The 27,802-nt window shown below is 46.7% G+C and overlaps 1 protein-coding gene across 1 annotated transcript in view; it reads right to left on the bottom strand.

Moving 5' to 3' along the window:
- The window catches only part of MINDY4B (MINDY family member 4B), a 426,393-nt gene that overhangs the window by 124,809 nt on the left and 273,782 nt on the right, over nucleotides 1–27,802 (bottom strand). The gene's annotated exons all lie outside the window — the stretch shown is intronic.

Here is a 27,802-nt window from a genome sequence, read left to right on the forward strand (position 1 = left end):
GAGCATCTGTGAAAAGTGGACCGGATGATGGAAGCTTCCGAACTGCAATCTCACTTTTATGGTTTAAATCTTTTTATTGATTTTAGTGAATGAAAAACAAAAGCTACCACCTACATCAACTGGCCGGTGGGGAACAGTAAAGAATATTCAACTCAGGTAGAGAAGAAAAAGATAGAAAGCAGGAAAAGGGACAGGGTTGATTGGTGTGTCGGTAGGCTGTCACAGTGATAAGTGTTGCAACCGCAGTGGGGTGTTCAGTTATTCGTGGGTTTAGTCTTCCATGGAGTGAGAAGCTTTGGTGATATGGAGTACTCAGAGGTATCTTGGGCATGTAAGCTCTGTGAATTCCATAGATAAACATTGTATTGTGGTGTCCCAGGTCTTGTCAAATTTGGAGAGTGTGCATGAGAGGCTCGCCGTGATTTTTTCCATACCCAGGTCTCACACACCTTATGAAGCCAATCTCTTTGGGCCGGGACTGTCTTCTGTCCTCCATCTGGACAACAACACCTGCCTGGCTGCCCCCAGGGTCAGAGTGATCGCTCTACCTCAGCAAGATTTGAGAGGATATGTGAGGGCATTGGGGAGTCCTAGCAATGTGTAGCTGGGGAACATGGGTATGTCAGTGAGGTAGATATTGTCTATGTCCCGCAGGACCGAGTCCCAGAACGTTTGTATTTTCAGGCAGTGCCAGAGGAAATGTGTGAGGGTGCCAGGCATTCCGCATCGGCACCAGCAGAGACCATCCCCTCCCGGTTTCCACTACGCAACCCTAGAGGGGTTATAGTACCAATAATGCGCTATCTTTAGGAACATTTATTTACCAGCAGTACTGCATGAGGAGGCCCTGGCTCTGTGGATGATATCGTGCCACTCTTTAGGGGAGAGTTTGTGTTCAAGTTCGGAATCCCACTTGTGCTGTGTGGGGGATTTAATGCTCTGTCTAGGTGTAATCAAAAAGGTATATATGTCCAATAACAGACGTTTGTCAGAGGTCCGAGTTATGTACCATCGCTCGAACTTCGTGAGGCACCGGCGAGCGTGGAGGTACACTTGGGCTTGGGTCACCCAATGGTGCAGGGCTAGATATTGCCAATATGCATCCTTAGGGACTGCAAAGCCTGTAATAAGGTGTGGGAAGTCCATTACTCCCTTTTCATCGAAGAGGCTTCCAATTCGTTTGCAGTTGGCCTCTTTCCATTTAAGGCAGCTGTTCCCCATTCTCGCCGGAGGGCAGTCCGGGTTGCCTATGAAGGGAGTCAGTGGTGACATAGAAGTCGAAAGGCCGCAGGGCTCCTGTAACTGATCCCACACTGTGAGGGTGGCTCTTAGAACCGGAGAGACATAAACCCCGACCAAACGGTGTCGCTTAGGGAGCCAAGGCACCTTCCGGATATGCATACCCTCAATCTAGTTGGCCATAAAGCACCAGTGTTTTTCTAACTTGCTTTATACCACTCAATCATATATCTCAATTGTGCCATCTAGAAATATCTCCATCCTCCTGCCTCAAATATGACTGGTGCCGCAACATACGCACTCTCTTCATACCCCATATAAAACCCCAGATTAGATGCTGCTATTGAGCCACTAGTCGAGGCAGGGCCCGAATCGGGAGTGTCTGCATCACATAAAGAATGTGCAGCAGCAGTATCATTTTAATGGCTGCTATTCTTCTCAGCCATGACATTGTGTGCCTCTACCAGTTCAAGAGTTCCACCCGGGTCTCAGCCAGAAGTGTTGTATAGTTCACCTGTCTTGTCTTGTCTAACGTGGAGAATATCTTCAGCCCAAGATATGGGAGTCCCTCGGGGGAATAGTGTCGCTATCTGCTGTAGTTCAGCCTTAGGAATGGTTACGGTAAGGGCTTATGTCTTTTGAATGTTGCCCCTAAAGCCCGATACCTGACTGAAAGTCTCAACTTCTCCCAAAAAGGGAGGCAGGGAGGTTAATGGCCGCATGAGGTAAAGCACTACATCGTCCGCGTAGAGCGAAACTTCATGCTCTCTGTCGCCCATCTTGATCCCGGAAATATTGGGGTTAAGGCGGATTCTTTCAGCGAACAGCTCCATGTATAGAGCGAAGAGTAGGGGCGACAGAGGGCATCCTAGCCGGGTCCCCCTCTCGAACCGAAAAGGCTGCAACGCAACCCCATTCACCCTAATACGTGCCTCCGAGTTCTTATCTATGCAATCTACCCATCTCAAAAATCTGTCTCTGGTTCCAAAATGATAGAGTACTTGTTTAAGGTATGGCCAGTGGACTCGGTTGAACGCTTTTTCAGCATCAACTGAGTGGAGCACCGCGGGCTGTTGGGTGCGTTGGATCTTATCTAAGAGATGACACAACAGTCGTGTCCCATCGCTACAGTTACGCTCCGGAATGAACCCTGATTAATCCGGGTCCACAAGTCCCTGCATAAAGGGAGCCAGTCTGGGTGTGAGTATGCTTGTAAAAGTTTGTAGATCAACGTTTAATAATGAAACAGGATGGTAAGATGCACAGTCCATTGAGTCCTTACCCGGCTTGGGAGTCACAACCACCTCCGCCATCGCCATTGATGGGGTCATAGTGCCAGTGTCACTAATTGAGCTCAAACCACGGGCTAGTACCAGAGCCAAGTCGGGAGCAAAGTTTTGTAGAAATCAGTCGAGAAGCTGTCTTCCCCGGGAGACTTCCTGGAGGGGTGCCCCTGGATGGCACATGGGACCTTGTCATGGTTAATATCCGCATCCAGCTTGTTTGCGTCAAGGTCCGGGAGTGTGGTGACCAGGGCATCGCGCACATAGTCCTCAGCCAATGTGGGGTCCAGATGGTCAGCGGACTACAAGACGGTATAAAAGGACTCAAAGGTAGCAGCAATGCCGCAGTCTGATCGGAGGGTCGTGCCTTGGGGGTTTCTAATCCCTGTAATGCGACGCGTATGTGTCTGATGCACAAAACATCTCAGCCAGGAGTTTCCTGTTTTTTTTACCCCCATGTAATACCGCTTGCTTGGTGCACAAGAGAGGATACTCCGCACGGTCACAGTCCAGGGCTCAAAGCTGCTGTCGTGTCGCATTAAGTTGTTGTCTAACTTGGACCGCACCATTGTGGTGATGAACTCCCTACAGTTCGTTGATCTGCGATTTCAAGTGCTACCGTTTATCCCTTCTGTCCTTATTCAAGCCAGCGGTGATCGCCAGAAAGAGCCCCTTATGACTGCCTTCAATGTGTCCCACAACAGGGAAATCATGGTCGAACCATCATCATTGATCTTCAATTATGTCTGTATCGCTGTCCATATGTCTTTGATATTGGGTTCATATGTGAGCAGTTTGAGGTTTATCTCCACGTTCTCTGTCGTGGGGCCTCCGGTCAGGTGCAGTTCGAGGGAGATAGGTGAGTGATCTGACAGAGCCACCATCCCTATTGTGACCTCTTGTGTGTCTCTCGTGACCCTCAGAGATGTCAGAAACAAATCTATGCATGCATAGGTTTGCTGGGCCTCCGAAACACAAGCTCCCCCCCATCTCACATACACCTACGTGGGCAGTAATAAGCCCGATCCCAGCATTGCATGTCCACTACATGTCCCATATCTCCTGCCTCTCAGAAGGAGGCAGTGCACCCACCCCAGGACCGCTGAGTACTGAGTCATACAGTCCCCTTGGCACCCCCTCCGTCCATGTGCCAGTAGTTATCTCCACCCCTCTGTGGCTCGTCCCCTCCTGGAGGAACCTGTGTCTCCCATGTAAATGATTGGTGGCCTATCCCTGTCAACAACAAAAATATCCCCCAGACCAGAAGAGGTAGTGGGTAAAGGGAGAGGGTAGATAGAAAAGGCAAGAAAGAGAACAAATATAACAAACAACTCGTCCTCCGCAGGGCGTTGAGTACACCTTCGTGTATGGGTCCTAATGACCGACGATCGGTCAGCATCTCCAGAGGTGTGAGCACTCTCCTGCAGGCCGATTTTGATTTCCATCCGGGCACACCCGCTGTTTATGTAGGCTCGGAAGCAATTGCAATCGATAGAGCAGCACAAATGAGTCCTTGGCTGATTACTCTGGGTCGGTTCTTTTCTGTAGCTGGTGAAGCAGGGCCTCTCTTTCTTTCTGGTGTTCGAGATCAGAAGGCTTTATTCATTTCTCTTTCTCAGACCTCCATCTCCATCTAGGAGTCGGTGGCTCATGGTCCAATGAGCCATTGAGCTGTCGCTTCCCGGCCCCTTCCTCCTCCAGGTCAATACCAAGCACCTCCTGTGCCACTTTCAGGGACTGCACAACTCAATATTCCACACAAAAGTCAATCGGAAGGGGTGTCCCCCACGGTAGCGGATTCATTTCTCCTGCAGGTAGCTCATAGCTGGTTTCAGGGGTTTTCACTGTGTAGGGTGAGAGGCAAGAAGTCTGCGTGGATTCCAACTTGAAGGCCCTCGAAGAAGATAGTCACTTTATCCCTGGTTGCAGTCATTATGATTTCCTTCTGTTTGTATGAATGCAAGCAGGTGAGGATATCTTGTTCTTGACAAGGGCCTGACGCCGTCCTCCTGGCTCGGTGGGTGCGGTCCAAAACAATCTCCTTGTCTCCAAGTGCCGGCGCGGCATTGAAGAAAAAGCAAACCACCCAGTCCCAAACTCCCACCATCTACCTGGAGTGGTACTCCCTTGATGCGCATATTTGATTGCCTCAAACGTTTTCAAGGTCTTCCAGTGGGAGATGAAGTTCCTCGTTGTGGTCCCTGAGGTCTAGCAGTTCTCAAACCTGTTCAGTAAATTCTTCATTGCGTTGGTCACCTGCACGCTCCAGCGCGTCTACCTGATCGCCAACTTTTGGACGTCTGTCTTTATTTGTTTGTTGTCAGAGGTGACATCCTGCCTGAGGGCTGCAAAGTACTCCCTAAGAGTACCAAAGAGTTGCTCTAGGAAGACCTGTGTGATCAGTTCCTCTGTCTGATCGCTCGCTAGATCCAGCTCTTTCTCTGAAGGTTGAGACGGTGTCTGTTCTGAACCATGGCCCTCTGTTCTCTTAGCGCCCGGTTTCTGCAGAAGGTCTTTGATCGTGGGTTCCTTTCTCGCCCGGTGGGTGGACATCTCAGCAGAGCCACCGGTGTGTCAGATCTGGAGAGCGATTTCCACAGCAGGCCTTGGTCTGATCCCTGTCTGCTGTTTTTTGGGCTTGCAAGGTTCTTCTCCCCCTTCCTGGGGTTGACAGGGTTTTGTCCCTTAGGCACAGTGTATTCCCAGGACAAGACAAACTCTCCGGAGCAGGGTGTTCTAGGAAGGTACCCCTGGTATGTGGGCGGCCCCGTCTTTGCTCCCTCAGCTGGAGCTGCTCCCCTCTTTCTCAGGGCCAGACTTCATAGGCCCAAGCCCACCACAGGTCAGGCTTCAGCCATGATTCTTGGGCTTCTCCTCTTCAAGACACTGTGTGGGCCTTAGGCAGCAACTTACCCCGTGGGCACTTCCAGGGGTCGCCCGCAGCTGATCGGGTCTCTGAGGGGGTAATCGCTTCTAGTCTTGAGGTCAAGATGGCAGCGGCATCACTCGCTATGCCGTAGAGCTCTCTCCTGTATTTGGGCAGACCACACTCCCGCCCAATTTCATACTGGCGTACTATTCCCACTCCTCCCCTTGCAGTCAGACTTTCAAGCAGTGGGCAAGCCGAATCCCAGAATCTACAGATGCCTCAACAGATGAGATGCTATATTCGGCACCGCGCTGAGGAACCACCACGTGTGCCTGGCCTCACCTCAGCAAAAGCAGCGTGGCAGCGGGCTGGCTCTCGCAGTGACCCCTGGGTCCCCTCCCGCTGGTGTGTGCCTTGTGCAGCTCTGGTCTGCCGCACTCAAGACCACTGTGTTGCGCTCTATTTCAGGACCAGTGCTGGTCCAATTGCCACTCTGAGTGCCGGGCACTTCTATCTACCTCCGGCAGCAGCAAGTCCTCACCCCACCGCTCAGTCGCTGCCATTGCCGGCGTAGAGCCAGTCGCCTCTGCGATCGCGGTCCACAGCTCCGGGCTCTCACACAATCCTTTGCCCACTCAGCAGATCTCGGGGCCGTTGGCAGGCAACTCACTTGCTGTGTCTCCTCGCTAGCTCAGGGGGCCTCCGGTCACTTGTTTGCAATCTGGACACTGCCGTGAGTGAACTGGGTTCCGGGTGTCCCGTCTGCAGTGCTTGGGGTCCTGGAAACAGCAAATTTGATGCTTTAATGGGCCATGGCGGACAGAGATCAGAAAGGTTGCTGCTGCTCCATCGTCTTCTTGGGCATGGCCCTATAGGCTCATATTTAAAGGAATGCAGTGAATCCCTGCCTTGTGTAACTCACTAGCCTCTGGGGAACATGTTTGGTGCGGTTCCCTGGACCCCTGCGGCCCACTCCCAAGGAGATCCTTCAGGAAGTGCACTGATTGTATGTCATCTTTTATGTTGTGCACAAACAGTGCATTTACTTATTTTGCCCTTGCACCTGTGGCTACAATATGGTGTTGGAAACATGGCAAAGGGTTCTATCATTTGCCCGTGGCCATGCCACCATTTAAAGGAGGAACAAAAGGGGGTGGTGATGGACGGAGCATCTGAAGCAATCAAACACTCACACCCTGTGCCTCATGGGAACAGTCCAGCCCGAACTGCCAAGCCGGATGTACGACATTACAACGCATGCTTTTACATCGCATGCTTTTACAACGCGAGTTTTACAACGCATACCATTACAACGCATAGTGCTTTGGGGCGCTGGATAGTGAATTATTTAATTTACTATTCCAACTCCAGTCCCCGTGGATAGTAGGGAAGGTGTTGGATAGTAAATTAAATATATTCCCTATCCTAGAGCGCCCCCCAGCGCAATGCGTTGTAATGGTTTGCGTTATAAAAGCTGCGATGTAAAAGCACTGCGTGGTAAAAGTTGCGTTGTAAATTATGTTCCCCAAGCAAGGCCTTCCCTGGAACTCGGAAGCTTGTTTCCAGTCCAGGGAAGGCATGGCTTGGCAGTTCGGGCTGGACTGTTCCCATGAGGCACAGGGTCAGACTGATTTGCATATGGTCATGTCTGAACTGGGGTGGCAGAGTGGGCTACAGAACGGTAATGGATTAAACCCAGATCTTTTGTCTGGGTGTGAGTGTTTGATTGGTTCAGATGCTCCGTCCATCACCACCCCCTTTTGTACCATTTAACCACATGAATGCTACAGCAATTCATCCTCTGTGCTGCAGATCCCAGAGTCCCATTGTTCATGACGAGCTCAGCTCGTCATGAGCACACAAGCAGTGTACTGCATGACGAGCTGAGCTCGTCATGAGCATGGAAGGGGATAAAGGAGAGTATGCCTCCTGGTATTCAGTAGCGGCTGTCATGGATCAGGGTGGTGGGGGTAAGGGGGGGAATAAGGGGATATTTAAAAAAAGGACAAAAAGTACCTTACTACAGCGTCTCTCTTTGCTTTGGGAATGGAAGAGGAAGCAGCCAGGCTCCCCTGACCAATCACAACCCTGCAATACAGTGTTGTGATTGGTCTGAGTGCCGTGGTTTGGTGCTTAGCCAGGGACTGGGGGCCTGGGCATGTTCTCCATGCAGGCTATAATGCAGCCTGCATTGAAAATATGTGAAGTGTGCAGGACTGTTTGGCTATCCCAAGAGGCCTGGCAAAACAGTCACTGCGCACTTAGGAGGGTGATACCACTCCTGTTCTGCCTACTCTGTGAGCAGAAAATAAGGAGTTAGGTCCCGGGACACAGGGTCAGCTGGACCATAGAATAATTTATAAAAAGAGAAATGCTGGCCCTGCGATTTTTGATAGCTATATTTTGAGCAACAAACCAAATCCTTGTTATGATTTGTATGGTCGAATTTATTTAAACCATTTACTTTTTCATATAAATCTCATTAAGTTAAAGCATTGATTGCATGAGAAAAACACTACGTACATACAATTTATACAAAAACATTTAACAAAGAATTTTAACAAAAATACATAAATACATATGACAAAATGACATCCAATCATTTAGTGTACATAAATATACAAATACGGTCATACGAGAAGCATCAGTCGTTATGTAGTATTAAGCAATGAAGCTATTTGCAGTAAGGAAAAGAAAACAAAATGAATTGTAACAAATACAAATTTTCAATTGTCTGATAAATAAACTTGAATTCTTTCTGCTATTGCCAATTCCTTTCTGCTATTGCCGACGCGTTTCGAACTCGCTCTGGCATTTGGCAAGTTCTCATCAGGGCTTTCTCGTATTATTCTTCTGAAAATTATGTACAAAGAAAATGAGTGAGATTTTGCAATCCTCATTTTCGTCCCCTATATACATTGCCCCCTACCAAGACTTTCTAGAAAACGTGTACCTTTATTTTCAAGTTGGCAGCGAGTATTCAATTTTCAAGAGATCTTATTCAATCAATGTAGATTCGGTTCTAGAAAATTACAACGAACCAAATTACAATATAGTAATGGTCAGGACAGCCTGCGCCTAGATGGCCAGAGGACAATCTTGGAAAATTACCTTCAAACCAGTAGTCTGCACTTCTGTTTGGTAAATATTTGAAACAGCCGTGCGTGGGACAAAAATCAGCTCCCACCCGCCAGCCGGCGGTGGACACGTCTTATTGCACCTACAAGGAGAGTTTAAAGTCACTCAACTATTCCAATCGGTTTTACAAACAGCGGTTAGAACGAGTAGAACGGGTAACAGAACCGGGTGCCTACCTTATTGTTGGCGCTTGGGCTGTTTAAATGCAGTTCCCCTGTTTTTCTAACTTCTAGCCGGTTTCAGTTCGTTTTTATGTTCGTTTTTATGTTCTAAAATGACAAACACGGACAGTGTGAGCCCGCTCCTGTGTCATGCGCGGTATCACTAAGCGTTACCTATCTTTGTGCTTACCTAAATGTTGGTGATCTTGAAGAAACACACGCTCCCAAGTGCACTCCAAACCAATCCAGGGAGTCACTCGTTTGACTAAGTCGCCATCTTAAAAAGCAGACATGTGATCGTCAATGCGTGTCACATGACTGTCAGGGCTATCAAGTGGAACCTTTTATGTAGACTTTTACTTAGGAAAACATCAGAATGCAAAATGGGACTCCAACTCCCATAAAGCCCGGATAGCCCTGACAGTCATGTGACGATCACATGTCTGCTTTTTAAGATGGCGACTTAGTCAAACGAGTGACTCCCTGGATTGGTTTGGAGTGCACTTGGGAGCGTGTGTTTCTTCAAGATCACCAACATTTAGTTAAGCACAAAGATAGGTAACGCTTAGTGATACCGCACATGACACAGGAGCGGGCTCACACTGTCCGTGTTTGTCATTTTAGAACATAAAAACGAACATAAAAACGAACTGAAACCGGCTAGAAGTTAGAAAAACAGGGGAACTGCATTTAAACAGCCCAAGCGCCAACAATAAGGTAGGCACCCGGTTCTGTTACCCGTTCTACTCGTTCTAACCGCTGTTTGTAAAACCGATTGGAATAGTTGAGTGACTTTAAACTCTCCTTGTAGGTGCAATAAGACGTGTCCACCGCCGGCTGGCGGGTGGGAGCTGATTTTTGTCCCACGCACGGCTGTTTCAAATATTTACCAAACAGAAGTGCAGACTACTGGTTTGAAGGTAATTTTCCAAGATTGTCCTCTGGCCATCTAGGCGCAGGCTGTCCTGACCATTACTATATTGTAATTTGGTTCGTTGTAATTTTCTAGAACCGAATCTACATTGATTGAATAAGATCTCTTGAAAATTGAAAACCCGCTGCCAACTTGAAAATAAAGGTACACGTTTTCTCGAAAGTCTTGGTAGGGGGCAATGTATATAGGGGACGAAAATGAGGATTGCAAAATCTCACTCATTTTCTTTGTACATAATTTTCAGAAGAATAATACGAGAAAGCCCTGATGAGAACTTGCCAAATGCCAGAGCGAGTTCGAAACGCGTCGGCAATAGCAGAAAGGAATTGGCAATAGCAGAAAGAATTCAAGTTTATTTATCAGACAATTGAAAATTTGTATTTGTTACAATTCATTTTGTTTTCTTTTCCTTACTGCAAATAGCTTCATTGCTTAATACTACATAACGACTGATGCTTCTCGTATGACCGTATTTGTATATTTATGTACACTAAATGATTGGATGTCATTTTGTCATATGTATTTATGTATTTTTGTTAAAATTCTTTGTTAAATGTTTTTGTATAAATTGTATGTACGTAGTGTTTTTCTCATGCAATCAATGCTTTAACTTAATGAGATTTATATGAAAAAGTAAATGGTTTAAATAAATTCGACCATACAAATCATAACAAGGATTTGGTTTGTTGCTCAAAATATAGCTATCAAAAATCGCAGGGCCAGCATTTCTCTTTTTATAAACTCTGTGAGCAGAGCAGCCCGCCCATTACGCAAAGCTGCTGCAGCAGGACAAAATAAAATGATAATAACATTACGTTATTATAATTTTATTTTTCCTTTCTTTCACTGCTTCAACACAGTGGGGCGACTCTCCTTCGCCTTAGTGTAGGAGCTGCCACTGCTTGTATTACCGCTAGTAGATATCTTGCACTGGTGAGAGCCAAATTACTGAACAGGCTAGGTAAGCACCTCCTGCCCCTTATGTAATACTATATTGCCAGAGAGGCACACCCAGCAGGCACAATGGCCTGTTGTGCCTCTGGGGATCTTTGTATAACACAGCCACAGGTATACACTGGCATTCTGTGCCAGTTTCAGATGATGTAGTAAATTAACAGGAATGCCAGGATATAAATAATCAGAGTAAATTAACCGGGAATTCATAGCAACTTTGCCAACTGCACCTTTATCTTTTCGAGAAGGAAACAGAAGAATGATCATAAGCAGATTGACAATTTGTAGCTTTAGTGACCTATCCGCATCCAGAGGTACAGCAATGTTTTTGATATTATTTTATGGAATAACAGGCTTCCAGACAAAGAGTGGGGCATCTTCAGTGTCATGTTAGAATTAAGCATACCCCAGAAGTCTTTTATTTGTGTATCAAAGGCAGAATACCTATTCATCAGTATTCACTTTCAGAAAATATCAAGGTCGGAATTTGTGCCATTTGCACATGACTGACACATGTCAAATCAAATCCTGTTGTGATCTCAGAGAGAAGGCTCATGCAATTGAAAATATCAGAGGAGAGAGTAGAACCCTAATGGATATTGAAGTATTTCAAGCGTAGCTTAAACTGGCAACTTAGGGGCTCTTTGAAAATATAAGAAGTAGCATATTTCAGAGACCCTGCCACTATCCAGAAGGTGTTGTTGGAGAATGGGATAAGTCAGGATATAGAATGCAGTGGAGTGGTCAATGAAGACCAATGTTGAAAATCAGCTTCCACAGACAATCCACACCACCACCAGTGTTATCTGGATTGTGTGTCCTGTTCTAAATCCTCATGTAATGGGCAAAAGACAGTTGTTCGTATAAAGGAAGGCTAGGAATTGTCCAGCCACATATTTTCCATCAGCTTGCAAAGAATATCCCAACTCATGATGGATCTGTAGTTGGTTAGTTGGAATGGGAATAACATTTTGTTTTGGTAGAAAACTGCAATCCTTAGGTGTCAGCTACAGCCAGTTTTAGCTGTTTGTTGGCAAGATCTATTGCTTTCAATACTTTACACAAAATTAGAGTGGGCTTTTGGTCAGTCCCTAATTCAAGCCAGATTGGCTATGTTGCCTATCTCAGATGTCTGCTTTTGATTCAATGGCTTTTCTCCCTATTGTGTTTGTCCTATCCAAGAGCATTTCAGCTTCAAAGTATTCGGATGAGCTGGTAAATGAATTTCTGGCATTAAAGCCATTGATCACAATATCACCTCTGTTGGTGTTGGACATAATATTGAGTTGTAAATATCGGGAGACAGAATTATTGGACAAAAAATAATGTGATACAAACATATCATGATGCACAAATATAGTTGGCAAGAATATCATTTCTTCAGGTAAGCAATATCGTTGCTAAGAATATTGGTGTTGTTAATGCCGTTTTCAATAATGTAGTTGTAAATAATATCATTTTTTAAATTATTTTAATGTGTTGTGTTTTAGTTCAATAATATATTTTATGTTACTATTGTTTGTATAATTGTTATTGATTTTTAAACATAGTTTGTTAATTTTAAGTAATTTAGAATTTTTTATTGAATTGTTAATAGTAAATTATAGTGTAGCAGTGGGTTGTTGGGATTGTAAGTGGATACGGTGGGAAGTTAATTAAGGAATAATTATTAGTTAATACACTTTAATTAAGTATATGATTGAAATTAGTTCTGTATATTATGTAATACTGATTTTATTTACTTACATTTTTTGTGTGGGTTGCTACCTTTGTATGGGTATTGGGTGGGAAGTTAATTAGTTAATAATTAATTAACAATTCATTTTAATGTATTATTTTATTATTTAATTGATTATTAATTATGTAAATTATGTAACAATCATATATTTAGTTTTATTGCATGTGTTGGCAGCTGGGTTTGTGAGGGTTTGGGTGGGTAGTTAATTAAGTAATAATTAATTAATAGTGAATTAATTATTAATTATTGAATTGATTATTAAGTGTGTACATTATATAATACTGATTTATTTCAGTTGCAGGTTGCTATGTTTGTAGAGGTATAGTGTGGAAAGTTAATTAAGTAATAATTAAACAACAATTATTATTAATGTATAGTTAAATATTTAATGTAACAATAATTATGTAAATTGCAGACTAATTAAGTATTTTAGTTATATTTTTGGTATGGTTGGCTAGGTTGGTAGTGTTGTAGGGTGGGAAGTTAGTTAAGTAATAATTAGTGAACAATTGATTATTAATTGTTTATTAATTATGTCATTTATTATCAATTATGTAAATTAAACTATGTTCTACTTATTAGAGTTATATTTTAGGTGTTGGTTGCTAGATTTGTAGTGGTCTAGGGCGGCAAGTGAATTAAGTAATAATTAAATAACCATTATTTTAAACAAAAAAAAATTATTACGTTATAATGAAGTTTAATTGTTGTCTTTTTTTATTATATATATATGCATATGTACAATGCAGACCTTTAACGACCCCACACCTCATACCCTAGTGGGCAAAATTATTATTTTACATGTGGCACAATTAATATACCTCTGTTTCTACACAGTGTACACTTCATTTACGCAAATCCTGTCATTACAATGCGGACCTTCAACGACCTTGCCACATGTAAATTAATAATTTTGCCCAATAGGGCGTGAGGTGTGGGGTCGTTAAAGGTCCGCATTGTAATGACAGGATTTGCATAAACTAAGTGTACACTGTGTGGTAACAGTGGTTATTAAGGGTGATTGGCCCACTTGGGCTTGCCAAGGTTGGTAAGAAATGGTAGGATCCTGTCTAATAGACCCAAGATTATGGGCTATCATGTAATTGGCGAAACGGCTGATTCGAGTGTGGTGACCATGGTTTATATACCAAGGTACAACAAGCATTTGCAATGCAATAGGTCTCGTATTTATGCGAGTTTAAGCTATTGGTATTTTGAATGACAATGCCTTTTATTTATGTTTTAAAAACCAGAACATAAATAAAAGGCTCTGCCATTTACAAGGCCAATAGCTCAAACTCACGTAAATGCGAGACCTATTGCATTGCAAATGCTTGTTTCGATTTAAGTGAGCCACGTGTCTCATTGCGCATGGCCGCCATTATTTAGCATGTAAATAAAAAAAAAAACAAGAGCTAGGAGACTGAAACAAACAACAGAAGGCATGCGGGCAGGGAAGGAATAGTAACAGGGGAGGGATATTGCAAGAAGATGTAGGGAAAGCGCCGGGGAGGAGAGATGACTGTCTGCAGATGCAGTTAAATTGAGTGCTCGGTAGCAAAGCTGGCTCTCGGTATTGCGTGGGCGGGGGTCGCATTCCTGAGAGTGTGGTTCAGTAAAAACAGACTCACTCAGAGACCGTGGGAGAAAGGTAGGAAAGAAGAGACAATGAAGGACAAAGAAACAATTTATCGTTTCCCTCTTGCCAAAAAAGAAAGAGCTACTTGCTTATTAACACTTCAGTGGCGGTTAATGGCATGTTATGCTATACTAGATTGCTACGTGGCGTTATGTTATGCGGCATTCCTGAAGACCTGGCTTCTTGGCGCTGCTAGGTATTTAAATGGAGCTAAAACAAGTAAAAGTGCAAGATAAAACAGAGGTGGGGGCCAAAGGAAGAGATGGGCAAAGACTGCGGGGCAAACAGGGATGAAAACAAGTACTAAACAAGCACTGGGGGGAAGCGACGCAAACTGGGGGGATGTGATCAGCCCAGTGATTCACATGCATGGAGGCTTCACGCTGAATGCAGCCTGTAGTGTTACACCAGCGCACTGCAGAAGCAAAGATCTTTCACCTTCTGCAGATATTACTTCAGAAGGGAAAAATGTGAGTGAAGGTGTGGCGTAACGGCCAGAGCAGTTGATTTTAGAACGGTGGAAACAGATGCGAGTCTCGGCATGGGGTCCAACATCCTGTGATTTTGGGTAAATCACTTAATCTCCCCTTATCTACCAAAATGAATGTGTCCTTGCATAATGTAAGTGGCGCTTATGTAAAGCGCTACAGTACCTTCGGGATGAGTTCCTGCCATTAACAAGGAACTAGTCTTAACCCCCAGTGTGGGTCACCGGATTCCAATAATTTTTCTTTGGGGGTCCCCAGATTCCAGTTATGGTTAAGTGAGGAGCACAGAAGTCAACAGCATTTTTTTTAAACCGATGTCCTAGAATTAATTCTCAAACTATTGTTGAATGAGGTATTTTTTCCTTACAGGAGAGTAAACTCTTTAAAGTGAGTTGGAATGTTTCTTTGAATGATTACACTGCAAAGTAACCGGTAAATGGCATGTATACACCTCCATAAATAGTGCAGGGAAGCGTCATGAACAGCATGGGTGGAATCCCAGTGCAGTCAGGAGCTCTGCAGGTCTCTGCGTTGCATTCAAAGAGTCGAGTGCTTCGTAAAGAAGAGAAAACTTTCAAAGTCCTGCTCAACAGACTCAAGTCTCACAGCCCCTTAAAAGCACAGAGTCGTTTTGAGGTGGGGCGGGTAGTGGGAGAGGGGACATGAGCCAGAGGTGACTAAGTGATCTGCTCCACTGGGCCATTTGACAGGGGAGTACCAGGCGGTGTCACCCCGCCGCGGAGGGCGCACGCCCCCTGTGAAGAAGTGAAATCAGCCAGAGATTACAGAACGGATTAACAGAGGTGGAGCAGAGGGTCAGTGCTGGGGATGGAGCGAGGAGGGCGATGGCTCACCCGAAACAAGCACTAGTAACATTACACAGTAACATGGTCGTATTTTTTGTAGACACAGGGAGATTAATTGGCATCTCTGTTAAACACATTTAAGTAATGCTCTGAGCTGCCGATTAATCTTCCTGTGTCTACAAAAAATATCAAACTGCAAATTGTATAATGTTACTGGTGCTCGTAGAAAGCGCTTCTATTGTGAAACAAAAAGCCTGAGAATGAGCTCATGCTAATGCGAGCACAGCCTGCAGCGGAGAGGAAGTGGCTTAACAGCGGGATCTGCAGCCTTCGGCACTCGAGCCCCAATTTCTCGTGCCTAAACACAACGTTTAGGCACAAGCGGACACCGTGCTTCCTATCAAAGTAGAAATAAGTAAATCAAGATGCCAGAGAATGCTGGGGGGAAACTCTGCGAGGCACGGCCGTGCTTCCAATCAAAGTAGAAATAAGTAGTGAGCTCATGCTAATGCGAGCACAGCCCGATACAGAAAAGGGGGTGGTGATGAACAAAGTGTCTGAATTAAGCAGACCACTCTTACCCAGTCCAAAGATCAGGGCTTGATCCATCACCGTTATTTATCTCACTGCCCCATCCCAGCTCAGAACCTGGCTATATGCAAATTAGTCTGTCCCTGGCCCAGTGCATCATGGGAACAGGGCAGACCAAACTACCAAGCCAATTCTTCACCAGAAAGGAGACAAGCTACCGGGGACCGGTTTCTGGCATTTCAGCCTCTTCGGCCCGGCTTGCTTGAATCCTGATGGAGCAGTGAGAAAGGGACTCATGTCTGAGTATACCCTGCCACACCTATAGTGGCCAAAAACGATACAGAAAAGGGGGTGGTGATGAACAAAGTGTCTGAATTAAGCAGACCACTCTTACCCAGTCCAAAGATCAGGGCTTGATCCATCACCGTTATTTATCTCACTGCCCCATCCCAGCTCAGAACCTGGCTATATGCAAATTAGTCTGTCCCTGGCCCAGTGCATCATGGGAACAGGGCAGACCAAACTACCAAGCCAATTCTTCACCAGAAAGGAGACAAGCTACCGGGGACCGGTTTCTGGCATTTCAGCCTCTTCGGCCCGGCTTGCTTGAATCCTGATGGAGCAGTGAGAAAGGGACTCATGTCTGAGTATACCCTGCCACACCTATAGTGGCCAAAAACGATACAGAAAAGGGGGTGGTGATGAACAAAGTGTCTGAATTAAGCAGACCACTCTTACCCAGTCCAAAGATCAGGGCTTGATCCATCACCGTTATTTATCTCACTGCCCCATCCCAGCTCAGAACCTGGCTATATGCAAATTAGTCTGTCCCTGGTCCAGTGCATCATGGGAACAGGGCAGACGAAACTACCAAGCCAATTCTTCACCAGAAAGGAGACAAGCTACCGGGGACCGGTTTCTGGCATTTCAGCCTCTTCGGCCCGGCTTGCTTGAATCCTGATGGAGCAGTGAGAAAGGGACTCATGTCTGAGTATACCCTGCCACACCTATAGTGGCCAAAAACGATACAGAAAAGGGGGTGGTGATGAACAAAGTGTCTGAATTAAGCAGACCACTCTTACCCAGTCCAAAGATCAGGGCTTGATCCATCACCGTTATTTATCTCACTGCCCCATCCCAGCTCAGAACCTGGCTATATGCAAATTAGTCTGTCCCTGGCCCAGTGCATCATGGGAACAGGGCAGACCAAACTACCAAGCCAATTCTTCACCAGAAAGGAGACAAGCTACCGGGGACCGGTTTCTGGCATTTCAGCCTCTTCGGCCCGGCTTGCTTGAATCCTGATGGAGCAGTGAGAAAGGGACTCATGTCTGAGTATACCCTGCCACACCTATAGTGGCCAGAAACGATACAGAAAAGGGGGTGGTGATGAACAAAGTGTCTGAATTAAGCAGACCACTCTTACCCAGTCCAAAGATCAGGGCTTGATCCATCACCGTTATTTATCTCACTGCCCCATCCCAGCTCAGAACCTGGCTATATGCAAATTAGTCTGTCCCTGGCCCAGTGCATCATGGGAACAGGGCAGCCCAAACTACCAAGCCAATTCTTCACCAGAAAGGAGACAAGCTACCGGGGACCGGTTTCTGGCATTTCAGCCTCTTTGGCCCGGCTTGCTTGAATCCTGATGGAGCAGTGAGAAAGGGACTCATGTCTGAGTATACCCTGCCACACCTATAGTGGCCAAAAACGATACAGAAAAGGGGGTGGTGATGAACAAAGTGTCTGAATTAAGCAGACCACTCTTACCCAGTCCAAAGATCAGGGCTTGATCCATCACCGTTATTTATCTCACTGCCCCATCCCAGCTCAGAACCTGGCTATATGCAAATTAGTCTGTCCCTGGCCCAGTGCATCATGGGAACAGGGCAGACCAAACTACCAAGCCAATTCTTCACCAGAAAGGAGACAAGCTACCGGGGACCGGTTTCTGGCATTTCAGCCTCTTCGGCCCGGCTTGCTTGAATCCTGATGGAGCAGTGAGAAAGGGACTCATGTCTGAGTATACCCTGCCACACCTATAGTGGCCAAAAACGATACAGAAAAGGGGGTGGTGATGAACAAAGTGTCTGAATTAAGCAGACCACTCTTACCCAGTCCAAAGATCAGGGCTTGATCCATCACCGTTATTTATCTCACTGCCCCATCCCAGCTCAGAACCTGGCTATATGCAAATTAGTCTGTCCCTGGCCCAGTGCATCATGGGAACAGGGCAGACCAAACTACCAAGCCAATTCTTCACCAGAAAGGAGACAAGCTACCGGGGACCGGTTTCTGGCATTTCAGCCTCTTCGGCCCGGCTTGCTTGAATCCTGATGGAGCAGTGAGAAAGGGACTCATGTCTGAGTATACCCTGCCACACCTATAGTGGCCAAAAACGATACAGAAAAGGGGGGGGTGGTGATGAACAAAGTGTCTGAATTAAGCAGACCACTCTTACCCAGTCCAAAGATCAGGGCTTGATCCATCACCGTTATTTATCTCACTGCCCCATCCCAGCTCAGAACCTGGCTATATGCAAATTAGTCTGTCCCTGGCCCAGTGCATCATGGGAACAGGGCAGACCAAACTACCAAGCCAATTCTTCACCAGAAAGGAGACAAGCTACCGGGGACCGGTTTCTGGCATTTCAGCCTCTTCGGCCCGGCTTGCTTGAATCCTGATGGAGCAGTGAGAAAGGGACTCATGTCTGAGTATACCCTGCCACACCTATAGTGGCCAAAAACGATACAGAAAAGGGGGTGGTGATGAACAAAGTGTCTGAATTAAGCAGACCACTCTTACCCAGTCCAAAGATCAGGGCTTGATCCATCACCGTTATTTATCTCACTGCCCCATCCCAGCTCAGAACCTGGCTATATGCAAATTAGTCTGTCCCTGGCCCAGTGCATCATGGGAACAGGGCAGACCAAACTACCAAGCCAATTCTTCACCAGAAAGGAGACAAGCTACCGGGGACCGGTTTCTGGCATTTCAGCCTCTTCGGCCCGGCTTGCTTGAATCCTGATGGAGCAGTGAGAAAGGGACTCATGTCTGAGTATACCCTGCCACACCTATAGTGGCCAAAAACGATACAGAAAAGGGGGTGGTGATGAACAAAGTGTCTGAATTAAGCAGACCACTCTTACCCAGTCCAAAGATCAGGGCTTGATCCATCACCGTTATTTATCTCACTGCCCCATCCCAGCTCAGAACCTGGCTATATGCAAATTAGTCTGTCCCTGGCCCAGTGCATCATGGGAACAGGGCAGACCAAACTACCAAGCCAATTCTTCACCAGAAATGAGACAAGCTACCGGGGACCGGTTTCTGGCATTTCAGCCTCTTCGGCCCGGCTTGCTTGAATCCTGATGGAGCAGTGAGAAAGGGACTCATGTCTGAGTATACCCTGCCACACCTATAGTGGCCAAAAACGATACAGAAAAGGGGGTGGTGATGAACAAAGTGTCTGAATTAAGCAGACCACTCTTACCCAGTCCAAAGATCAGGGCTTGATCCATCACCGTTATTTATCTCACTGCCCCATCCCAGCTCAGAACCTGGCTATATGCAAATTAGCCTGTCCCTGGCCCAGTGCATCATGGGAACAGGGCAGACCAAACTACCAAGCCAATTCTTCACCAGAAAGGAGACAAGCTACCGGGGACCGGTTTCTGGCATTTCAGCCTCTTCGGCCCGGCTTGCTTGAATCCTGAGGGAGCAGTGAGAAAGGGACTCATGTCTGAGTATACCCTGCCACACCTATAGTGGCCAAAAACGATACAGAAAAGGGGGTGGTGATGAACAAAGTGTCTGAATTAAGCAGACCACTCTTACCCAGTACAAAGATCAGGGCTTGATCCATCACCGTTATTTATCTCACTGCCCCATCCCAGCTCAGAACCTGGCTATATGCAAATTAGTCTGTCCCTGGCCCAGTGCATCATGGGAACAGGGCAGACCAAACTACCAAGCCAATTCTTCACCAGAAAGGAGACAAGCTACCGGGGACTGGTTTCTGGCATTTCAGCCTCTTCGGCCCGGCTTGCTTGAATCCTGATGGAGCAGTGAGAAAGGGACTCATGTCTGAGTATACCCTGCCACACCTATAGTGGCCAAAAACGATACAGAAAAGGGGGTGGTGATGAACAAAGTGTCTGAATTAAGCAGACCACTCTTACCCAGTCCAAAGATCAGGGCTTGATCCATCACCGTTATTTATCTCACTGCCCCATCCCAGCTCAGAACCTGGTTCTGAAACTGGGATGGTGCAATGAGCTAAAAAACGGTGTTGGATCTAGCCCTGATCTCTTGACTGGGTGAGAGTACTCTGCTTAATTCAGAGACTCTGTCCATCACCACCCCTTGTTGTAAATAATTTTGTCCACCCTACGCGTGGAAGGGTATACTCAGATGTGAGTCCCTTGCTCATTGCACCATCGGGATTCAAGCAAGCCGGGCCGAAGACGGCTGAAATGCCAGAAACCGGTCCCCGGAAGCTTGTTTCCTTCCCAGTGTAAGAATTGGCTTTTGTAGTCTGGTCTGCCCTGTTCCCATGATGCACTGGGCCAGGGACAGACTAATTTGCATACAGCCAGGTTCTGAAACTGGGATGGTGCAATGAGCTAAAAAACGGTGTTGGATCTAGCCCTGATCTCTTGACTGGGTGAGAGTACTCTGCTTAATTCAGAGACTCTGTCCATCACCACCCCTTGTTGTAAATAATTTTGTCCACCCTACGCGTGGAAGGGTATACTCAGATGTGAGTCCCTTGCTCATTGCACCATCGGGATTCAAGCAAGCCGGGCCGAAGACGGCTGAAATGCCAGAAACCGGTCCCCGGAAGCTTGTTTCCTTCCCAGTGTAAGAATTGGCTTTTGTAGTCTGGTCTGCCCTGTTCCCATGATGCACTGGGCCAGGGACAGACTAATTTGCATACAGCCAGGTTCTGAAACTGGGATGGTGCAATGAGCTAAAAAACGGTGTTGGATCTAGCCCTGATCTCTTGACTGGGTGAGAGTACTCTGCTTAATTCAGAGACTCTGTCCATCACCACCCCTTGTTGTAAATAATTTTGTCCACCCTACGCGTGGAAGGGTATACTCAGATGTGAGTCCCTTGCTCATTGCACCATCGGGATTCAAGCAAGCCGGGCCGAAGACGGCTGAAATGCCAGAAACCGGTCCCCGGAAGCTTGTTTCCTTCCCAGTGTAAGAATTGGCTTTTGTAGTCTGGTCTGCCCTGTTCCCATGATGCACTGGGCCAGGGACAGACTAATTTGCATACAGCCAGGTTCTGAAACTGGGATGGTGCAATGAGCTAAAAAACGGTGTTGGATCTAGCCCTGATCTCTTGACTGGGTGAGAGTACTCTGCTTAATTCAGAGACTCTGTCCATCACCACCCCTTGTTGTAAATAATTTTGTCCACCCTACGCGTGGAAGGGTATACTCAGATGTGAGTCCCTTGCTCATTGCACCATCGGGTTTCAAGCAAGCCGGGCCGAAGACGGCTGAAATGCCAGAAACCGGTCCCCGGAAGCTTGTTTCCTTCCCAGTGTAAGAATTGGCTTTTGTAGTCTGGTCTGCCCTGTTCCCATGATGCACTGGGCCAGGGACAGACTAATTTGCATACAGCCAGGTTCTGAAACTGGGATGGTGCAATGAGCTAAAAAACGGTGTTGGATCTAGCCCTGATCTCTTGACTGGGTGAGAGTACTCTGCTTAATTCAGAGACTCTGTCCATCACCACCCCTTGTTGTAAATAATTTTGTCCACCCTACGCGTGGAAGGGTATACTCAGATGTGAGTCCCTTGCTCATTGCACCATCGGGATTCAAGCAAGCCGGGCCGAAGACGGCTGAAATGCCAGAAACCGGTACCCGGAAGCTTGTTTCCTTCCCAGTGTAAGAATTGGCTTTTGTAGTCTGGTCTGCCCTGTTCCCATGATGCACTGGGCCAGGGACAGACTAATTTGCATACAGCCAGGTTCTGAAACTGGGATGGTGCAATGAGCTAAAAAACGGTGTTGGATCTAGCCCTGATCTCTTGACTGGGTGAGAGTACTCTGCTTAATTCAGAGACTCTGTCCATCACCACCCCTTGTTGTAAATAATTTTGTCCACCCTACGCGTGGAAGGGTATACTCAGATGTGAGTCCCTTGCTCATTGCACCATCGGGATTCAAGCAAGCCGGGCCGAAGACGGCTGAAATGCCAGAAACCGGTCCCCGGAAGCTTGTTTCCTTCCCAGTGTAAGAATTGGCTTTTGTAGTCTGGTCTGCCCTGTTCCCATGATGCACTGGGCCAGGGACAGACTAATTTGCATACAGCCAGGTTCTGAAACTGGGATGGTGCAATGAGCTAAAAAACGGTGTTGGATCTAGCCCTGATCTCTTGACTGGGTGAGAGTACTCTGCTTAATTCAGAGACTCTGTCCATCACCACCCCTTGTTGTAAATAATTTTGTCCACCCTACGCGTGGAAGGGTATACTCAGATGTGAGTCCCTTGCTCATTGCACCATCGGGATTCAAGCAAGCCGGGCCGAAGACGGCTGAAATGCCAGAAACCGGTCCCCGGAAGCTTGTTTCCTTCCCAGTGTAAGAATTGGCTTTTGTAGTCTGGTCTGCCCTGTTCCCATGATGCACTGGGCCAGGGACAGACTAATTTGCATACAGCCAGGTTCTGAAACTGGGATGGTGCAATGAGCTAAAAAACGGTGTTGGATCTAGCCCTGATCTCTTGACTGGGTGAGAGTACTCTGCTTAATTCAGAGACTCTGTCCATCACCACCCCTTGTTGTAAATAATTTTGTCCACCCTACGCGTGGAAGGGTATACTCAGATGTGAGTCCCTTGCTCATTGCACCATCGGGATTCAAGCAAGCCGGGCCGAAGACGGCTGAAATGCCAGAAACCGGTCCCCGGAAGCTTGTTTCCTTCCCAGTGTAAGAATTGGCTTTTGTAGTCTGGTCTGCCCTGTTCCCATGATGCACTGGGCCAGGGACAGACTAATTTGCATACAGCCAGGTTCTGAAACTGGGATGGTGCAATGAGCTAAAAAACGGTGTTGGATCTAGCCCTGATCTCTTGACTGGGTGAGAGTACTCTGCTTAATTCAGAGACTCTGTCCATCACCACCCCTTGTTGTAAATAATTTTGTCCACCCTACGCGTGGAAGGGTATACTCAGATGTGAGTCCCTTGCTCATTGCACCATCGGGATTCAAGCAAGCCGGGCCGAAGACGGCTGAAATGCCAGAAACCGGTCCCCGGAAGCTTGTTTCCTTCCCAGTGTAAGAATTGGCTTTTGTAGTCTGGTCTGCCCTGTTCCCATGATGCACTGGGCCAGGGACAGACTAATTTGCATACAGCCAGGTTCTGAAACTGGGATGGTGCAATGAGCTAAAAAACGGTGTTGGATCTAGCCCTGATCTCTTGACTGGGTGAGAGTACTCTGCTTAATTCAGAGACTCTGTCCATCACCACCCCTTGTTGTAAATAATTTTGTCCACCCTACGCGTGGAAGGGTATACTCAGATGTGAGTCCCTTGCTCATTGCACCATCGGGATTCAAGCAAGCCGGGCCGAAGACGGCTGAAAGGCCAGAAACCGGTCCCCGGAAGCTTGTTTCCTTCCCAGTGTAAGAATTGGCTTTTGTAGTCTGGTCTGCCCTGTTCCCATGATGCACTGGGCCAGGGACAGACTAATTTGCATACAGCCAGGTTCTGAAACTGGGATGGTGCAATGAGCTAAAAAACGGTGTTGGATCTAGCCCTGATCTCTTGACTGGGTGAGAGTACTCTGCTTAATTCAGAGACTCTGTCCATCACCACCCCTTGTTGTAAATAATTTTGTCCACCCTACGCGTGGAAGGGTATACTCAGATGTGAGTCCCTTGCTCATTGCACCATCGGGATTCAAGCAAGCCGGGCCGAAGACGGCTGAAATGCCAGAAACCGGTCCCCGGAAGCTTGTTTCCTTCCCAGTGTAAGAATTGGCTTTTGTAGTCTGGTCTGCCCTGTTCCCATGATGCACTGGGCCAGGGACAGACTAATTTGCATACAGCCAGGTTCTGAAACTGGGATGGTGCAATGAGCTAAAAAACGGTGTTGGATCTAGCCCTGATCTCTTGACTGGGTGAGAGTACTCTGCTTAATTCAGAGACTCTGTCCATCACCACCCCTTGTTGTAAATAATTTTGTCCACCCTACGCGTGGAAGGGTATACTCAGATGTGAGTCCCTTGCTCATTGCACCATCGGGATTCAAGCAAGCCGGGCCGAAGACGGCTGAAATGCCAGAAACCGGTCCCCGGAAGCTTGTTTCCTTCCCAGTGTAAGAATTGGCTTTTGTAGTCTGGTCTGCCCTGTTCCCATGATGCACTGGGCCAGGGACAGACTAATTTGCATACAGCCAGGTTCTGAAACTGGGATGGTGCAATGAGCTAAAAAACGGTGTTGGATCTAGCCCTGATCTCTTGACTGGGTGAGAGTACTCTGCTTAATTCAGAGACTCTGTCCATCACCACCCCTTGTTGTAAATAATTTTGTCCACCATACGCGTGGAAGGGTATACTCAGATGTGAGTCCCTTGCTCATTGCACCATCGGGATTCAAGCAAGCCGGGCCGAAGACGGCTGAAATGCCAGAAACCGGTCCCCAGAAGCTTGTTTCCTTCCCAGTGTAAGAATTGGCTTTTGTAGTCTGGTCTGCCCTGTTCCCATGATGCACTGGGCCAGGGACAGACTAATTTGCATACAGCCAGGTTCTGAAACTGGGATGGTGCAATGAGCTAAAAAACGGTGTTGGATCTAGCCCTGATCTCTTGACTGGGTGAGAGTACTCTGCTTAATTCAGAGACTCTGTCCATCACCACCCCTTGTTGTAAATAATTTTGTCCACCCTACGCGTGGAATGGTATACTCAGATGTGAGTCCCTTGCTCATTGCACCATCGGGATTCAAGCAAGCCGGGCCGAAGACGGCTGAAATGCCAGAAACCGGTCCCCGGAAGCTTGTTTCCTTCCCAGTGTAAGAATTGGCTTTTGTAGTCTGGTCTGCCCTGTTCCCATGATGCACTGGGCCAGGGACAGACTAATTTGCATACAGCCAGGTTCTGAAACTGGGATGGTGCAATGAGCTAAAAAACTGTGTTGGATCTAGCCCTGATCTCTTGACTGGGTGAGAGTACTCTGCTTAATTCAGAGACTCTGTCCATCATCACCCCTTGTTGTAAATAAATGCGAGCACAGCCTTCAGCGGAGAGGAAGTGGCTTAACAGCGGGATCTGCAGCCTTCGGCACTCGAGCCTCAGCGTGGGTTGAACGTCTTGGGAATGATTGTGGGAAATGTTCGCTCTAATATACACTGTAAAATAGAAACCATTCATCGATATTGGAGGAGCGGTGGGGGCCCACACAATCACTATTGTAAGAGGGGTGGGTTGGAGATCGCCATAGGTGAAGATACTGTTGGGCATGCCTGCGCAAAAAAAAACAGTGGCAGCTACGCTCAGAGAGAGCCCGGGCAGTGTCGGAAAATCACTTAATTCCTCGTGCCACAACGTTTAGGCACAAGCGGACACCGTGCTTCCAATCAAAGTAGAAATAAGTAAATCAAGACGCCAGAGAATGCTGGGGGGAACTCTGCGAGGCACGGCCTGCGGCCGTGAATAAGTGACGGCGGGTGAGGGGGGAGAGAGGGGAGGTGCTGGTGTGGGAGGGGGGAGGTGCTGGTGTGGGAGGAGTGCTGCTAGGGCAAGGCTGTGTTTGCGGGGAGAGAGAGGGGAGGTGCTGGTGTGGGAGGGGGGAGGTGCTGGTGTGGGAGGAGTGCTGCTAGGGCAAGGCTGTGTTTGCGGGGAGAGAGAGGGGAGGTGCTGGTGTGGGAGGAGTGCTGCTACGGCCTGGGGGAAGCTGGCTGGGGGGGGAGGAGAAATGCAAGTTTATGGCCCAAAAGCGCGTGCCTGTGGCCACGTGAACTTCATGAAAACCGCAGCAAAAAGCTAGTGGTTTCATGAGGATTTTGAGCACTTGAATTCTCGATCCCTCAATGCGCTTGCGCGCATTGTATGTCACGAGACCTAAAAATGGTGTGCCCACTTGGGCATAAGGAGTAGTACACGTACTGGCGTAGCGAGGCCTGATGGGCTTTGAATATTTCCAAAAGAGAAAATAAACGCAAGAAGTCAGGACCACTGTGTCTGCACTGATGCATTGTGGTTATGTTAGTCCCGATGTAAAATATACCGCTGCTATGTTTGCTACGATGTGAAACAAATATGATAATGCTGGAAAATGATCTGATCATATTTTTTAACAATTCTGCCTCTTTAATGTATGCAATGTTGAAAAAGGCAAACACATCTGTTTTCACTGGTGGTTTAGAGAACGTCACATGCCTTGTATATAACTTTATTGATTGGAACATGCCCTTTACTCGTGCACAAGAAGCGGACACTTCGTAACGCGTAGGGTAGACTTTGCTGAATAAACTCACTTTCAAGCAAATGGGCCAAGGTGTGTTGTCTTAAAAAGTGGGAGACGACGATTTCTGCTGGATCAATTGGGGTCAGCGAACCCCGCTGCGGCCCGCCATTGCGATCGGCTTGAGGTCTTGAGATCTTATATATATATATATACATAAATACATGTATATATATACACATATATATATATCCTGCTCCCCACACAAGTAGAATGGACCAGCCCTTGCATTACTTAAATCGCTTTACAGATTTATTGGTAAACTAAATTGAAAAACAAACGCGTTTCAGCAATTATTAAATGTCGGCAGGCGCCATTATCATGGCGATATTTAAACACGTGATTCAATCGTCATTCAAAAAACAGACAAGCAGAATATTACATCGCTTTGGGCGCCATCTAGGAACATGTTGGGGACATAATGCATTGTTAACTCTATAAAATAATTTATGTATATCACTCCATAAACATGTATTGTTTCTTAACAAAATCATTCAGAAAATTAATTATAAACAATCTTATGTACAATATTTTTACGCACAACTTAAAAAGTGCATATATTTACACTCTCCCCGTTAAGTGCGTTACTCTGTTATCCATATTAACCACGGGGAGGATCAACCAGGCACCTAATCTTAGGTATAACTTAATATCACCCTGAATGGGCTATACACCTGGTACTGCCTCACCGGTAATAATACACACGTATTAAAAACCTGATAAAATGGGAAATCATGCTGCGGTTGCCACATATCAATAGAGCTGTGTTGCGTGTCTTATCCTGCCCTGAATGGGCATGTACTCTCAACATAAGATGTTGCATTCTCGCACGTCCCTTATGTGATGGGTCCATATAAACCTACAAATCTATCAAGTCCCTAGATGAACAGCAAGTTCCTCCCTGGTCTTCAATCCCCCTGGAAATTTGCATTGGAGCTCTATAATGAATCTTGACTTCAGCCTCCTTAATCTCTTCTCCCTGTCACCTCCTCTAACATCTTTGGGACCGTGATCGAGGCAGTAATCCTACAAGAGTGCCCTGTCGCTTCTGTGATGGCTTGCAAAATGCTGAGCAACAGGGTAGTTGGTATCATTGCTGGCAATGGCCTTTTGGTGCTCTAGGATCCTCAACTTCACCTGGTTGATTGTGCTCCCCACATATCGGAGGTTGCACAGACAGACCAAGCCAAATACCACAAATGTGGTACTGCATGTCATGAATTTTGTAATTTTCCTTGCTGTCTTCAACCCTGGTACCTCATATGAGGTCATCCTGTTACTGGTAGCACATGCCCTGCATTTACCACAGGGAAAGGAGCCCTGTAAGTCCGCCGATCCCTGTTGCTGTTTAACTGTCACCAAGTGACTCTCCACAAGAGGATCTTTTATGGACCTAGATCGTCTAAATGTTATACCTGGTTGCCCTGGTAGATCTTTCCCAATAACGGCATCTGACTTGACAATCCGCCAGTTCCTCTGCATGATTGCCCTGACTTCACTTGCTGCATTGGAATATCGTGTAATCATCCTAAAATTGTTAGAAT

Source organism: Lissotriton helveticus, chromosome 11 (genome assembly GCF_964261635.1).
Source record: "Lissotriton helveticus chromosome 11, aLisHel1.1, whole genome shotgun sequence".
NCBI lineage: Eukaryota > Metazoa > Chordata > Amphibia > Caudata > Salamandridae > Lissotriton > Lissotriton helveticus.